Here is a 16,347-nt window from a genome sequence, read left to right as displayed (position 1 = left end):
AAGTGGGCTATGTCCAAGCGGAGAAAAGAAGGGACGCCGTGCGCGGGAGGAAATCCAGAAGTGGCAGTGACACCGATGATAGTGAACTGTATTCACACGATCGGGAGGCACGTATGCTTCTCTGCCCGTTTTACAGACAGGGAAGTAGAGGCACCGGAGACTGAGGAACGTCTTAAGGTCACACAGTCAGAGCCACGTCCTGAGTTGACATCTCACCCCCAAGCACGCTGCCCACTGGACTTCAGGAAGGTGGGCCTTGGGTGGGGAAAGGGCCAGGCCTGGGCCGAGCACGCAGGCCAGTCAGGCAGTACCCATGTCTTAGGCCGAAAGTCCTACTGTGAAGCTGGTGCTTCAGGGAGGTGCAAACAGCAAAGACCTGCTAGGAGGTGAGTGTGAGAAGGGGCCGGGCTGGGCTCGGCTGGTGGAGCCACAGCACAGGAAGTAGACGGGACACGGGATGAAAAGGTAAGATGAGCCAGGCTGATTCCTTTTATAGCCTCCGCTACGCAGCCTGGCACTTAATTAGGATAATGATGTGTCAGCTACGGGGCCCACAGGCTTCATCGGGAAGAAGGGGAAAGCAGTGGCACTGTCAAAAAATGGAGCTTTGGGGACAGGATCCAGGTTAGGGGCTGGAGGATAAAATGATGAATTTATTGTGGGACCTTCTGAGTTCAGGTCCCCGCAGGTGACACCAGGGGCAGAAATACCAGATGGGGCCTCACCAGGCACGACCCCCAGAGAGCATGGCCAAGAGTGGAGGCCAGTGGGTCCATGACCAGGAAGCACAGGAAGCGGGGAAGGCAGAGGCCGGCAGTGAATGTCCAAGTCACAGGGTTCCCGCTGGGGCTGTGGGATTGGGCCACAGGGGATTTGGGAAAACTGTGTGTGTGTGTGCACACGCGTGTGTGTGTATGTTAGTGGCTCAGTCATGTCCGCCTCTTTGTGACTCCATGTTCTGTCCATGGAATTCTCTAGGCAAGGATACTGGAATGGGTTGCCATATGCGTGTATTTTTTTCCCTTAAGAGGAGGGCCACAGCTTTTGTTAACTTCTTGAGGATGGGAGGAGCATTATCCCAGAGCAGGAATCACTCTTATGGAATATCAGAATGTTTAGAATTTAGAATTCTAACTTCAGAACATTAGAGTTTCTTTAGGACATTTGTGTTTGGAGGGGGAGCGGGGGGTGAGGAAGGGATTCTGATCTGACAACTTTCAAGTCTGACACTGAACGAAGTGGAGTTTGGGGGGTGATTAAAGGAAAGTATCTGACCCAGCACAAGTCTCCCCAGGCTGGGGCACGTCTCAGAAGGGAGGTGGTGAGGGAGGACCAAAGACGCCATGGAAAATGATCAGGAAGCCACAGTCACAGTTCTGAGCTCTCTGTAATGCGTACACGTGGGATCCCAGCCTTTCATTACTGGAAGAGATCTTGCACATTTTCTAGATTAAAGATACAGCAGGCATTGGAGAGGCTTCTGTGACTATGGCCGCCCACAGGGCTGCATCTCAGAGGCAACAGCCCACGATATTCCCTAACACTGACACACCTTTGACTTGATAACTACCATTAGATGCCCTGAGGACAAGGGCCACATCCTAAATTCCCTCTGAATTCTCACATTCTGTAGCACATTTTCTGGCACCAAAATTGGTCCCCAAGAAGAGTCATTGGAGGTTCAAAGTGTGGGTGTTGTGATGGTTCTGTTTGTATGGTTGAAAACGAGGCGGCTCCCTAGGGGGCATCTTAGTGTCACCCACTGAGGCCACAGTGTCCATTCTGTGTGCATGCATGCTGAGTTGCTCAGTCATGTCCGACTCTTTGCGACCCCATGGACTGTAGCTCACCGGACTCCCCTGTCCATGAAATTTCCCAGGCAAGTATACTTGAGTGGGTTGTCACGCCCTCCTCCAGGGAATCTCCCCAACCCAGGGATCGAACCTGCATCTCCAGCATTGGCAGGTGGATTCTTTACCACTGAGCCACCTGGGAAGCCCGTGTCTGCATTAAGAGTGGTGAGTGAGGGCGTGAAGACTTGAGCTGAGCGGGCTGGGGGCAGCGCTATCCCTCTGCTGTTTGTTCCCGTGGGGCAGAGACTGGAGCAGGGCTCAGTCGCCATGGACAGGGCGTGTGGAAGATGACTGGTGGGTCCTTGTGCTCAGCGCCATCCAGGGAGGCTTAAGGCGGGTGGTTGTCTCTGGCCAGAGATGCAACCCAGGACAGTCCCTCTTGTTTGCTTTCCTGCCTAGAAGGAGGCCTCCACTCCAAGCTCTGTTACCTGCCCAGGTCTTTGGCACCTCGCCCGGAGGTGGGGGCTGCTTTTGAACTCCTTTCCTGTTTCTCTGGCTCTTTCTGCCAGAGCAGATTCTTTCAGAGCACAGGCAGGCCATGAAGTCAATGCGATGGTTCTAAACAGAGAGACGAGACCAGATGACAGCACATCATCCCGTCGCAGAGGTTACTGTTTTGTGAAACCTTCGTTAGGAACGTGGGGGTGAGCACACACGCAAGGGGTAGTCCCTGGGGAGCGTATTTCTCACTCTAGTCGTGGAAGTGTTCTATAGATGGGTGCAAGCATTTAAGAGTAGGGGCTAAATTAGTCTTCTATCTTTTCACATCTTTATAGCAAGTGTCTTGCCAGAGCAGGTGTCAGACAGATGTGCGAGTGCAGGGGTGAATTAGGAGGGGAATTTTCTGCAGCCCCTCCTGCTAGATGTCCGTGGGCACAGGCAGGCGGATGTGACATGTACACTCATCACAGGGTGCCACTCGGGGATGCCCGGTGTCTATGAGGTCACTTTTATTTCTTACATTCAAAAATGCTTTTTAAAGCAGCATATGCAAATCTCCCCGGCCTCATCCAAGGGCTCCCTACATGTCCATTAGCTCCGAACGGTGGTGGTCACTTCCACACAATCTTTGCACAGGAGGCAGTGTTGAGAAAAAGTCAGGATGGTGCTGCCTAAGCAGAGCAGCCTTATACAGTCAGGGCATGAAAAGGGGCAACTAACCAACTCCACTGTTGACAAAAGACACCTAGGCTGGAGACACAGTCCCCAGTGGACCTGGTGCCAGGACAGTCAAGAGCACGGCAGCGCTGGCTCAGCGAGATGGGAGCACGGGCATCAAGAGAGATTTAAGGGTGCAGCAGCCCCACTGAAGGAAACGGGCCCGCTGGTCTGCACGAGGTTGCCTGGGAGGGAAGTCAGGTGGGGCAAAGGGCCCAGCTCAGAGCCTGCACAGTGTTATCTTTCTTAGTCTTTCCGAACTGCTGCGTCATCCCCGGAACTCAGTGACTCGGTGTCCTTCCAAAGCTGTGTGATGCTGTGCGATGGGGGTGACTGCTGTGTGATGCTGCACCCCCGAGAACTCGGGGAACCAGGTATGTTGCCCCGGTCAAAACCAAGGTCAAGGTCAGCCACCCTGGGCTACAACTGGGCCACCATCACCTCAGGAAAGCAGCCGCATCCACACAGCAGTCCTGGGTAGAGACAAAGGACAGGACGACAGCCTCCTTCTCCGTGGGCTCGACGCCATCTGACCAGTGCTCTGCGCTGACCTCAGCATGAAGATGGAGACACGTGCCAAAGGGAAGCGTGAAAGGGAAAACTTCCGACGCTGCTCTGCAGCCCAGTGAAGTTCACCTACTCTATGCTGAGAAAATCTGTAGCAAATGGGCTTTCTCTCGAAGCTCAGCATAGAATGAATTTCTTAGGGGGAAGAAATCCTGACTAGCAGTATTGAGTGATGATGCCAAATGATGATCCAGGCCTTTGGATATTTTAAATTCTAGTCAGAAGAGTCTGCCTCATTAGATTTCGTTGAACTTGTTCTTTACTTTGGAAAAAGATAGGTTGAGTAGCATCAGAATCTCTGTCCAGAAAAACAGAATTTCAGACCCAAGAAAGACAGGAAGGAGAGTGTGAGGCTGTTCAGGCTGGGCCACCTGCCCGCAGTGCGGCTCTGTTTACTCTTCGGTTTAGCACAGTATTTATACCCATTTAAAAACCCAATCTACCTCTGACATGGACAGTGATTTCTTGGCTCACAGTACTAAGAAGAGGGAATGTGATCCTTTTTTTTTAATTTGTATTTGTTTGTCCAGAAGAGGACATTTTAACCTCTGAAAACCATCAAAGCAATACTTCAGCTCCTTTTGGAGAACAGTAGTTGCTGGAGCGTGTGTTTACAAGAGACCATCTCTGGAGCACGTCCCTGGGCCTTGGGCAAGGGCCCAGGGACCCTGGTGCTGGCGTGGCTTCCCCAGGCAGCCAGGGATTGAGACACCACCAGGGTGCCTCTTAGTTAATTTCTGGTCCCACTTTTCTATGTGTATTTCCTACAGTGACCTCGGCCCTTGCCTGGCCCAGAGCCTCCCCAGGGAGCCCTCCTTCCTCGCCATGGCTCTTACCCACTGACGTCGGCAACACCTGGACTCATTTCTCGTCGTAACAGTTGTGTGTGTTGGGGGTGTTCCTGGCACTTAGCTGGCAGAAGGCAGGGATGTCACTGAACATCCTGCAGTTGGCAGGGCAGCCCCACAGCAGGAAGGATCAGCCCAGCGTGGGAGTAATGCTGGGGTAGGAAGGCTGTCCTTGAGCGTTGTGCCTGCGGTCAGCATCGTCTCCTTCGACCCCACCCCCAGCCTGTGGGCGGGGCCTCAGGATTCACCCCCAGCATCTCCTGCCTCCAGCTCTGCGCTCAGCCCCAAGTGGAATGTCCAGCCCCCAGAACTCTCTGAGGGGGAGAGGCTGCAGGCTGCCCCAGAGAGACACCCAGGTCTCCTCCTCCCAAGCATCCTCTCACCCAGGGTCCCTGGCCCTGACTGCACATTAGGATCAACCTGGAAGTCTAATCTGTGCCCAACTCTCGGGCAGATCCAGCACCGCTGATTTGGAATCTGCAGCGTGAGCCTGGCCTGAGATGGTGTTTAAAGCTCTCCAGGTGGCTCTGCAAGCTCCGGGAGTTGGTGATGGACAGGGAGACCTGGTGTGCTGCAGTCCATGGGGTCACAGAGTTGGACACAACTGAGTGACTGAACTGATTGGGCTTCAGTTTCCTCATCATTTTCCTGGGAATCCCCTCAGCAGAGAGTTCCCAAGTCCCTGTTGCTGGCCAGGCCCCAGGGGAGGCCCTAGAGGCTCAGGTGAGAGAGAGGGGTCTGGAAAGGGCAGGTGGGCAGCCCTCAGCTCCTGCCTGTCCCTTCTTTACTGATGTGTGTGGTCACTGCCCCCTGCCCTCCTGACCCTGCATGTCAGATGATAGAAGGTTCTAGAATGCCAGGGCCCCACCAAGACAGAGGCTGCCATTGCACCATGGTGACTGTCACCCTACGTAGGTTGGCCTAGAACAAGAGGCCAGCAGGAGCTGGTGTCACTTCCAAGCTGGCGCATACTAATGTGGCTAGATGGTTACTGTTTAAACCCCCAGCGTGTGAGGGATGTGAAGTGTGTTTTACTCAAACATTGAAGGACTATAACCCAAGGTGTTATTTCCGGTGAGTGTTTTGAATCAGGCTTTTCACGTCACACTGCGGGTGGCTGAGTTTGTGGTGTTTCTGCTGGGCGGTGAGGAGCATGCCAAGTGCTTCAGGAGGGACGTAGGAAACAGGAAAATTATATGTATCCAGCCCAAACTCAGGAGTGCTCTGCTTCTGTTTACTTAAGTGTAAATAAGAGCGGTTTGGGGGGTGGCGAGAGGAGGCGGTGCAGGCAGGAGGGGGTCTCAGGGCAGCCTCTGTCTGGGCAGCTGACATGAGCTGTGCTTTGTGACTTGCAACTGGAGCTGGTGGCCTCAGCTCTGCAGCCACTCATGGAAGGGACAGTTGGAACACATCCCTCAGTTACTCCCTGGGGTGTCCCTGAGCCCCTGTATTGTGACTAGTCTGCGGTCAGGGGGGACCTGCCATGGACCTGCACCCAGCAAAGGCAATACTTTTCTGCTCCAAAGTGGAAGTAGGGCCATCCTGTCTGTCCCCACCCTGCCCCTGCTCAGAGGGTCACAGAGAAGCCGCATGCTCCGTCTACAGGGCTTCCCCTTCCAGACCCAGAGGGCAGGGCAGTTTGCCAATGGGTGAGCTGGGGCCTCATGAGCAAAGGTTCATCCCGTACCTGTCTGATCCCTGAGCCTCTGCCATTGGTCTAGAACTCTTGAGAAAACCGTGCTCATGGACATGCAGCTCCCACTCCCGGTTTCTGGGTTCAGGGCACCCGTGGGGCAGGGGAGGTGCTCTCTGAGTTGTGGGTCCCCGGCCCCTCTGAGCCCGCCAGGCCCTCCATCTGCAGGGAGCTCAGCATCAGGGCCACAGTCTGGAGCCGCTGATGGGAACGTGAAGGGGGGAACCCCACCCCCAGCCCAGCCTCACATGAACAGGTGTCCTCTGTCTGCCACGTCCGGGACCCCCTTGTCCACAGTCTCCTTGAGGTCCGGCTGCTCCAGTGTGGCTGTTAAGACCTGCAGAGTCACCACGGGCAGCTTGCCTGACTTCTCTCCTCCCCACTCTGGAAACACAGACTGATGTGAGAGGACCTGCAGGGGTTACGGTTAGTGTGTCTGCAGCAGCTAGCCCAGGCTTGTCCCAGGGCAGGGGCTCCATGACTGGTAGTGACGCAGAGCAGAGGGGCCCCTGTTGGAGGTCAGCAATCTGCCCGCAGCCACAGTGTAGCCCCCTATGACCTGCGGCAGGCTGTTCATGTGTGCAAAGTCACTTCAATCATGTCTGACTCTTTGTGACCCTGTGGACTATAGCCCACCAGGCTCCTCTGTCCATGGGATTTTCCAGGCTAGAATACTGGAGTGGGTTGCCATGCCCTCCTCCAGGGGATCTTCTGACCCAGGATCAAACCCATGTCTCATATTATGTCTTCTGCATTGGCAAGCAGATTCTTTACCATCTGAGCCACCAGGGAAGCCCATGGAAACTTTTAAAACTAACACGCCACCTGGGGTCCTTGGGGATCTCTCCTTCCTTGGGGAGACACTGACACGGGGGTTCTCTTGTGAACCAAAAGGATTAGAACCACAGGGCTGGGTTCCTGGATGGGTGTTACAGCAAACGCCATTGTCTTCTTGGTTCTGGACCCAGGACTCCTCCTGGGCCCGCCCATGTGAATAGGCGGCGTGGCTATGGGCCTGTCCACATCCCTAAGACTCGAACTCTGAAACCATCCTGGGGCTTCTAGAAGCTGGAAGCACAACATGCACAGTGGCTACCAGCCATCACGCAGTCTCAGGATAGCCGAGACATTCCAGACCACAACATGTTTTCAAAGTTAATAAATAACTCATTTTGAATGTACTTCTGCTTATAATGGTGTTTGTCACAAAAAGCATTTTAAGTAAGGTTAAAGGAGAAAACACAATCAAACATCTGGCCAAAGATCACTTCACATTTGCTGTAAAGACTTTAAATATTTCAACTCCGTGTATGTTTACAGCGATCACACACATTTAATTTTACAAATGAAAACAAATCTTTCTAGGTCATCAGCTTATGTTCCCTTGCTTCACAATCCACAAAAAGTTTCCCAAGTCATTACCTATTTCATTGAGACGTGAATTTTGGTGACTGCCAGTCCCCCATCCTCGGCGACACTGTAATTTCTTTCCTTCTGCTGTTCCTGGCATGTCCAGTTGTTTGCAGTATTTCACTGCTATAAATAACACCAGCGTGTCCTCACCACTCATCATTTTCATGTGAAGTATTCCTGGAGATTCACTTGGTATATGAAAGCAGGTTATTGTTAAGGTCCTTGATACAAATTCAGTCCAAAAATTTTGAAATGTAACAGTAGAAATTTAGCCTAATTCGTGTATGCTGAGTTCACATTTAACAGGATGAATACCTTTTAATGTAACTTAGCTTCAGGGTTCTGGGGAGAAGTTACTGTCGAGAACAGATGGACTAAGATGCTGCTGTGCTCCATGGTCCCCCGAGCTCTGGGAACCCATGGTGTCCGGGTCGCAGCTCAGCACCCAGGGGCTCCTGGCGGGGGGGGGGGGGTTGGAGGGGGGCAAACAGACTGGAGGGTCAGGCTGTGTTTGTGTGCATTTATTTACTGACAGCACATCGATGGCAGAGTCTTCCTCCTACTAACAGATGGACATTGTCCAGGTGATGAAGATCGAGCTAGGTCCAGCCCTGAAGGTTTACAGTTCCATCCTCGTGTTCAGGAGCTCCCAGGACCTCGCTGGGGAGGACGCCGTCTCAGGCCAGGAGGCCATGGGGGGACGCTGTGCCTTAGGGACCAAGGCCACCGCTGCGCCTTGTTCTTTCAGCAGGAACCTCAGCCACAGGAACTTGATTTCAGTGTCAAGTGGTCGTGCCCAAGTGTGGTCGTGCCCAAGTGTGAACGGGACCTTGTAAAGCGGCCGTGGCTTTTACGTTTGGAAGATTGGATGGTTGATCCAGCGCCAGCGATGCAGAAGCCCCCAGGCCCGGCAGGATCCTGACCGTCACCACCGCGGCTCTGACGCGTGGAAGGAACAGACCCAAGAAGCCCACAGGATGCATCTTTATCCTTGTCCCTCACCATCAAAGAAGCCACTTCTCATTTTGCAAGGATGAAACTCTCTAGGGTGGGATATGAGGAATACGGTTTTCAGACACACACTGTTAATGTTTTCATCAGCACAGCATCTGAGCTTGGCTGTGATTTGCCCTCTGGGTGCAGGGAGTCTAAGAGGCAGAGGCCTGGTGCTTTAATGACTTCATGTGAGATGTCTGTGCTTTATTCAGGAAAGTGAGGATCTTTAAAAAACACAAATTAGTAATAAGCACATGTTTTCATGATCCATTAACTCTTATCCAGGTTCCACGAACCGTTTCTCAGCTGTGCCTCCAGGTCTCCGGGAGCATGCCCCGGGGTCCCATGAGAACAGCCAGCAGGATACTTGGCAGAAACTGGGAGGACCCTCCTGAGGACCCTTCGCCTGCGGTGCCCTTACTGTCAGGGACCCAAGTCCTGACACAAATGCCCCCATCCCTCCATCCACATCTTCACAGCTTCCACTCTGGGGGCCACCTGGGAGGCTGACTTCCCACGGGCCACCTGCCTATCAGGAGGAGCCGTGTTCACCGGGGCCCTGGGTACCTGTTTACAGACGGAGGCTTCATCAAGGGAAGAGGTCTAGAGCTGGATGTCTAGTACTCGTTTAAACAACTCTTTTTTGTTATGAGTGAGTATTTGTTCTGTGTAAGTAACTATGTTTGAGACTGAAGCTATGCAAAGTCAGCCTCACAGTTTTGAAAGACAAGCACCTCCTTTCTTGTACCAAACAGTAAGAGCCACCAACGCCCCATGGAATGGAGGCGCCATTGTTTTGGTTGGGTTTGGGGGGATGCAGTTTGTTTTTTATTTTTGCTGGTGGGAGAGAAAAGAAATAAATAGAATCAATCCTACGGTAGGTATCCCTTTGCTTCAGTTAAAAATCTTAGGGTTTAAGAAAGTTGCTTGGAGAGTTTATCAAACTTCAAGTCACTGAGGAAAAGAGAACTTCTCCTCTCAGAGGTGTGCTTAGATTCCATTCTTTAGAGTCTCACTTTGCCTACATGGCATTTTTACTATATTATTGGTTGATGTGCATATTTTCTGTTTGGTTTTTCTTTTCTAAACTGCTACATACAATTAAAATTCCTGCTTCTGCTTCGTTACAATTGTAATATATTTTAAATGATAATAAACAGATAAAAATCCCTGCCTCACTGCCTTCATGAGTATGATATCCTGGAGGCTGTCCTCCCCCCACCCCCAAAGGACCATAGAGAGAAACCCTGCACCCCGGGGCCAGCAGAGAAGTCAGCCCTAACTGAACGCTCGAGGTGTGTTTCCTCAGGGACGGTGTTAATGATTTAAGAGGTTTTTTAATGAAAAAGCATCTCAAAATGGCTTTTATGTAGGTTCCATGGAAGACAGGAGATTTGCAGTTTGTGTATTTAATACGTGTCATTTCCACAGAAGGATCAAGAACAGGACAGAAAATTCCAAGTCAGATTAGGGTTGACTTTGTGTCCCTCTAAGACAGAATGATCAGACAGAAAGAACCTGATCCAAGCTCAACTTGAATCAGGCTATTTTAAATTCGGTTTTGAGCATGTGCGCATGCGTGAATGTAACCGCCACAACATATGTGTAAGGTGCCGGACACCTAACAGTAGCCATTAAACAGGTCTCAGAAAAGCAACAGCAATCCATTTTCTGAACAATCCTGCAGGAATCTCCCACATATATACTCAAATTTGCATCAAGCTTGACCCCAAGGGGCCCACTCTTAGTGTGGCTCATGTCGGGGGCCCAGGTGGGGCAGACCCTAGGATCGTCCTGGGCATGAGTCCACCATACCCAGAACCAGCTCTAGCCAGCTCCCTCTCCTGTCCCTGTGGCCTCCCGAAGGGCTTGGAACTGGAATGTTAGGAGGTGAGCTCCTTTGCTTTGCCAGGAACCACCCCCTGCTAAACCCTTAGCTGTCAGGCAGCATCCAGAAACACCCAGATGCTGTGAAAGCCTCCACTGCCCTGGGTACCAGCCTCACCCTCACTCCCCTTTTCTCTTCCTGAGTCCCACCCGGGACATGAGTGAGTCAAGGACAAAGCAAAAACATGCCACCAGGGCATCAAGAGACACAGGCTTCCAGGATGTTAGAAAGAGTTCCCACAAAGGAGCCCTCATATATATTGCAATGCTGGAAATTAGATCATTAGCAAGAATCCTAAAGGGGCTGGCCCTTCTGAGACCATGGTCTTTAAACATCTGTAATTTGAGGTAATTTCTGCAAAAATAAATTTGTCTCTTTCAACAACCAGCAGACATTCTAAGAAAAACCTACCCTTAATCAGCTCTGTACTCTCCTTTCCTCCCTCTGGGATTAGATGCTAACCTTGTATAACCAGGAGTTTGGGATGGATATGTATCCTCTGCTGCTGCTGCTGCTGCTAAGTCACTTCAGTCGTGTCCGACTCTGTGTGACCCCATAGACGGAAGCCCACCAGGCTTCCCCGTCCCTGGGATTCTCCAGGCAAGAACACTGGAGTGGGTTGCCATTTCCTTCTCCAATGTGTGAAAGTGGAAAGTGAAAAGTGAAAGTGAAGTCGCTCAGTCGTGTCCGACCCTTAGCGACCCCACGGACTGCAGCCTACCAGGCTCCTCCATCCATGGGATTTTCTAGGCAAGAGTACTGGAGTGGCTTGCCATTGCCTTCTCCGATGTATCCTCTACTATATTTTAAATGGATAACCGACAAGGACCTATTGTATAACACAAGGAACTCTGCTCAATGTTATCTAGCAGTCTGGATGGGAGAGGAGTTTGTGGGAGAATAGATGCATGTATGTGTATGGCTGAGTCCCTTCGCTGTTCACCTGAAATTATCAAAACATTGTTCATTAATCAGTTATGCCCCAATACAAAATAAAAAATGTAAAAAGAAAATTGATTAACACATAATGGATGTGTTAATTATTTTTTTTAAAAAATGAACTTATTTACAAAATAAATACATTCACAGGCATAGAAAACAAATTTATGGTTCCCAGAGGGGAACGACGCAGGGAAGGGATAGATAGGGAGTTTGGGATGGACATGATGTACACTCTACTATATTTAAAATGGATCACCAACAAGAACCTACTGTGTATAGCACATGGAACTCTGCTCAATGTTATGTGGCAGCTTGGATGGGAGGGGAGTTTGGGGGAGAGTGGATACACGTAAATCCCTTCGCTGTTCACCTGAAACTATCACAACATTGTTAATTGGCTATGAAGTGAAAAAGTGAAAGTGTTAGTCACTCAGTCGTGTCCAACTCTTTGCAATCCCATGGACTGCTGCAACCCACCAGGGTCCTCTGTCCATGGGATTTTCCAGGCAAGAATACTGGAGTGGGTAGCCGTCCCTTTCACCAGGGGATCTTCCTGACCCAGGTACTGAACCTGAGTCTTCTGCACTTCTGGCAGGTTCTTTAAGTTTAAAAAAAAAAAAAACATGACAGTGCAGGAAACTGACTCCTATTTAGGACAGGGCTCTGAGCTGAGACTGCCTCCCCCGGCTGATGTTGACCCTCAGACATCCCTGGGATTCCTCAGTTGAATCACCTTGGTGTGTGGAATCTCCATCTGTTGGGTGAGGGCTGGAGGCAGGGACATAGAGGGAAAAGTACTTGGGCTTTGGAGCCGGGCCTGGGCTTGAATCCTGAGTCCTGTATCTAACCGGGTCCCTGCTCTGGAAACGTTTCTCAAACACCCAGCACGTGCCCAACTTCCACACTCACTCGTTCCTTTTGAAATACTGTGTTTTGAGTGCATTACATTTTTCTCCGTATCATTTTGAAGAATATTCAGTTTGTCTTTCCAACTCCTGGGGCATAAAAATGTATTCTTGAATATGAAGTGTTCCTATGAATACATTCTTAATATTCAAGAATATATTTGTCATGAATATATTTTCTTACAAATACATTCTTCTTAAAAACTGACTTCTCCTTGTAAATATATTCATGAAGAATCTATTTGTTAATAGATTTCTGAATATGCAGAATCCTTATAAATATATTCTCCCTATGAATAAACATATTAATGAATAATATATTCACAGGAAGTCTTTCTTCAAAAATACATACTGCTCTACACTCTCTCTCTGCCCTTCAGTTCCTAGCTGTGGCAGGAAGCTAGTATAGCCCAGCTCCTTAATATACTGCTGGGAAGACAGAGTGAAAACTGATCAGATAGAATTCAAGAATTAAACAAGTGGGCTTCCCTGGTAGTCCAGTAGATCAGAATCCGCCCGACCAACATGGATGGACCTTGAGATTGTCATACTGAGTGAAGTAAGTCAGACAGAGAAGGATAAATACCGTATGCCATCCCTTATATGTGGAATCTAAAAAGAAATGACACAAGTGAACCTATAAAACTGAAACAGACTCACAGAGAACGAACTTACGGTTGCCAGGGGAAGGATGGGGGGAAGAGATAGTTAGGGATCTGGGGATGGACATATACACAGTGCTGTATTTATTATAGAATAGAAACCAACAAGGACCACCTGTATAGCACAGGGAACTGATCAATGTTATGTGGCAGCCTGGATGGGAGGGGAGTTTGGGGCAGAGTGGGTACATGTATATGTATGGCTGAATCCCTTCACTATTCACCTGAAATTGTCACAACGTTGTTAATTGACTATACTCCAACACAAAATAATTAAAAAAAAAAAAAAAAGAATCTGCCTGCTGATGCAGGAGACACAGGTTCAATCCCTGGTCTGGGAAGATCCCACATGCCTCAAAGGAGCTAAGGCCATGCACCACAACTGCTGAAGCCTGTGCTGTCTAGAGCCCATGCTCTGCAACAAGAGAAGCCATCCCAGTGAGAGGCCCACACACTGCAACTGGAGAATGGCCCCCACTCATCCCAACTAAAGAAAGCCGGTTCAGCAACCAAGTCCCAGCAGAGCTAAATAGATGATTTTTTTAAAAAAAATCAAGTAACCATGGATGAGCCACTTGGTGAACTGGTGCTCGCACCTTGATTTCTTGGTGAGATTGCCTGCACATTCAAGTCTTTGCCTCATGTATCCCTTCAGGCAGATATGGATGTTGAATCTGGTGATCAATAAAACACAGCCCAGCCACTCCCACCAAAAGCCCGGGTGCCCAGGCTAAGGCTGGAATGCACCAGGAGGTCCTTAAAGGCAGCAGTGAAATTTGGTGATGGGCGCAGGGGGTGGCAGGCTTGCGGACGCCATGTGGACACCATGCGCTGTCCTTCCCTCAGGACCTCAGAACTTTTAGGGGCAAAGCTGCTGCATCAGATCACTTCTTCTGATGGCGGTTGCAGGAGTGACACAGAGATGGAGAAAATTCAGGCAAAACGGATATGGGTTTAAAAAAGAACAAGCCAAAACCACCATTAAAAAGGAAAGGCAAAGTCAAAGGTTGGAGAAATGAGACTGAGTTTAAAATAGTAAGAGTTTTTCTCCAAATGGTTCTGGGAGTCAGGCTGAGTTGTTCTGTGAAATTTTGTCACAGGCAACACCCATCTATTTCCCCATTTACTTCAGCTCAAAATCAGATCGTGTTCCCTTTGATTGCGGAACCCAGAGTCAAGGCAAATCGATTCGTGATGTATACAAAGTGCTAAGAAATCCCAGGTCAAACCCAGAAAAATTTGAATCTAAAATTCTTAAAAAAACGTTTTTAGTTTAAAATTCTTTAAAAAAAATTTTTTTTAAAGAATGTTCCCACAATGGCTTTTTCACAATCCTTGAACTGCAACTGATAGCAACTGCATTAAACACACGGGGCCTATTTGGACATGCAGGAGTCAGTGTTTTACTGTGAAATGCTGGGTCCTCAAGGGTCTTTTAGTGGGAAAAAAAAATCAAGAACTACTGGTTAGTACCAGTTTCATTTAAAAAAATAAAGAAAGAGAAAGCGTGTTTATAGGATCTGATTCCCAAAGATGCATGAGTAGCTTCACCAGCTTGCGGTGAGAAGGGTCAGGTGTGAGTGGCATGTGCTTCCACTAACGCGGTTGTTTTTCTATAAACTGGTTCAGGATTTGCTCTGAAGATGCCTGCAAACACTGTGCTTCAGAGAGCAGCCCAGGTTTTATTTGTCCAAGAAGAAGCAATTCGAATTTCATTTGGCCTGGCCTCTCCAACAAAGAGAGTGAAGCCAGTCAAAAATACTTTACCAAAGGAAGCTTGGGACTTCCCTGGTGGTCCAGTGGCTAAGACTCCACATTCCCCAATGCAGGAAGCCAAGGTTCGATCCCTAGTCAGGGAACTAGATCCTGCATGCCGCAACTAAAAGTCCAAATGTTTCAACGAAGACCCAGTGCAGCCAATTAAATAAATAGTTCTTTTACAAAAGGAAGTGCACTCAGACAGTTTCCTTGGTGTTAGTGACTGAATATTTTTCTTTCATTTTTTTCAACGAGTTTGTAAAGTTTTCCTCCAGAATAGTCAGCTTACTCTTTTTTTTCCTTTTCATTTCTCTCCTTAAGAATAGATGTTTTTCTCGAGCCTTATCAGTTTGAAATGTGAGGTTGTCCTTCTGGGTTTTTAGAAAGTTTTACTGCCATGCCTTTGAATACTAAGTCAAAGAATAAAAAGAAATATCCCAGAATTGCATCAACATTGATTCAGAAATTTTCTTTAAATGAATCAACAAATGCACCTGAACAGAGAGGCCCTTATCTTCATCCACTGTGGAAATTACTGCATTCATTCATTCAACAACTATTTATTGAGAGCCCACCGTGTGCCTGGGTCAGGAAGATCCTCTGGAGGAAGAAAGGGCAACCCACTCCAGTATTCTTGCCTGGGAAATCCCATTGACAGAGGAGCCTGGTGGGCTACAGTCCACGTGGTCACAAAGTCAGACGTGACTTGAGCAACTGAACAGGCACACCATGTGCCAGGTGTAATGAGCACTGGAAATGTATCTGCAGACAAATAAATAAAAATATCTCCTTTCATGGACCTTAAATTCCAGTGGGTAGAGACAGACAATAAACCATAAGTATAAAAATATGAATAGGAGGGAAGGAAAGGAGAAAGGTCTAGGGTCTCGTGTAATGGAAATGGTACCTTGCTGGTCCACGGATCTCACGGACTTGCTATCAGGCAGCACCAGTGGATGGAGGCCCCTGGCACCCAGGTCCACATGGCATCCACATGACACACACCTGCACAGACCCAGGTGTTTCTGTTTTTCTGTCTAGGCCTTTCTTCTTGTTCTGCTGTAGCAAAAAGTAGACATGCCCTCATATCTCCCCACATGATCTAAAACAATTTTCTACCAGAGGTGCCATCGCCCACACACATTGCTGACTGGCTGGGTCAAGGGGGGGAATATTATTTTGAGTGCCAGATTGATGTTAGCAATTAAGTAATCTGTTACCTGGAAATTTCTGGACCTTTTTCCCTCCAGAATGGAAGTAGCAATTAACAAGAAGTAATCAGAGATACTTGTAATGTGATTAAGTAAAATTGTCATCAGGCAGGTAATTTTAAATACAGCCATGCTTCAAATACAGACTCATTAATTTCAGCTCAGTGGTATTCTAGTATTTATTATGCATACAGAAGCATTTAAAATGGGAATATGTTTTCATATTGCTATGCTCGGTAGTTCTGCCACTCCCCCCAAAAAAAATTATCCAGCCAATTAATTTCCTCCCGGGGGGAAGCTAAAGGTTAATAATGTGATTGTCGAGTGCAATGCTGAAATAAAAAGGATAACAATTCTTGATGAAACGGGTCTAATAAGAAGGTGGAAGGACTTGACCTTCTATGGATGCCAACACAACATTCCAAGAGTAGGTCCTGTGTCACAGCTGTTTTC

At 48.8% G+C, this 16,347-nt stretch overlaps 1 long non-coding RNA gene across 2 annotated transcripts in view; it reads right to left on the bottom strand.

Moving 5' to 3' along the window:
- Nucleotides 1–7,330: 7,330 nt before the first annotated feature.
- LOC129549773 (uncharacterized) overlaps nucleotides 7,331–16,347 on the bottom strand; it is a 54,192-nt gene continuing 45,175 nt past the window's right edge. Inside the window, exon 3 of one of the 2 annotated variants that reach the window (XR_016036685.1) lies at nucleotides 7,331–8,752. This is a non-coding gene — a long non-coding RNA (uncharacterized LOC129549773). The remainder of the gene's footprint in view (nucleotides 8,753–16,347) is intronic. The other variant, XR_016036684.1, reaches the window with a different exon arrangement.

The sequence above is a fragment of the Moschus berezovskii genome, chromosome 28 (assembly GCF_049115385.1).
Source record: "Moschus berezovskii isolate FMDL1 chromosome 28, NW_MosBer_1.0, whole genome shotgun sequence".
NCBI lineage: Eukaryota > Metazoa > Chordata > Mammalia > Artiodactyla > Moschidae > Moschus > Moschus berezovskii.
Note: the sequence above shows the minus strand (reverse complement) of the source record. Positions and strands in the feature narration are given on the sequence as shown.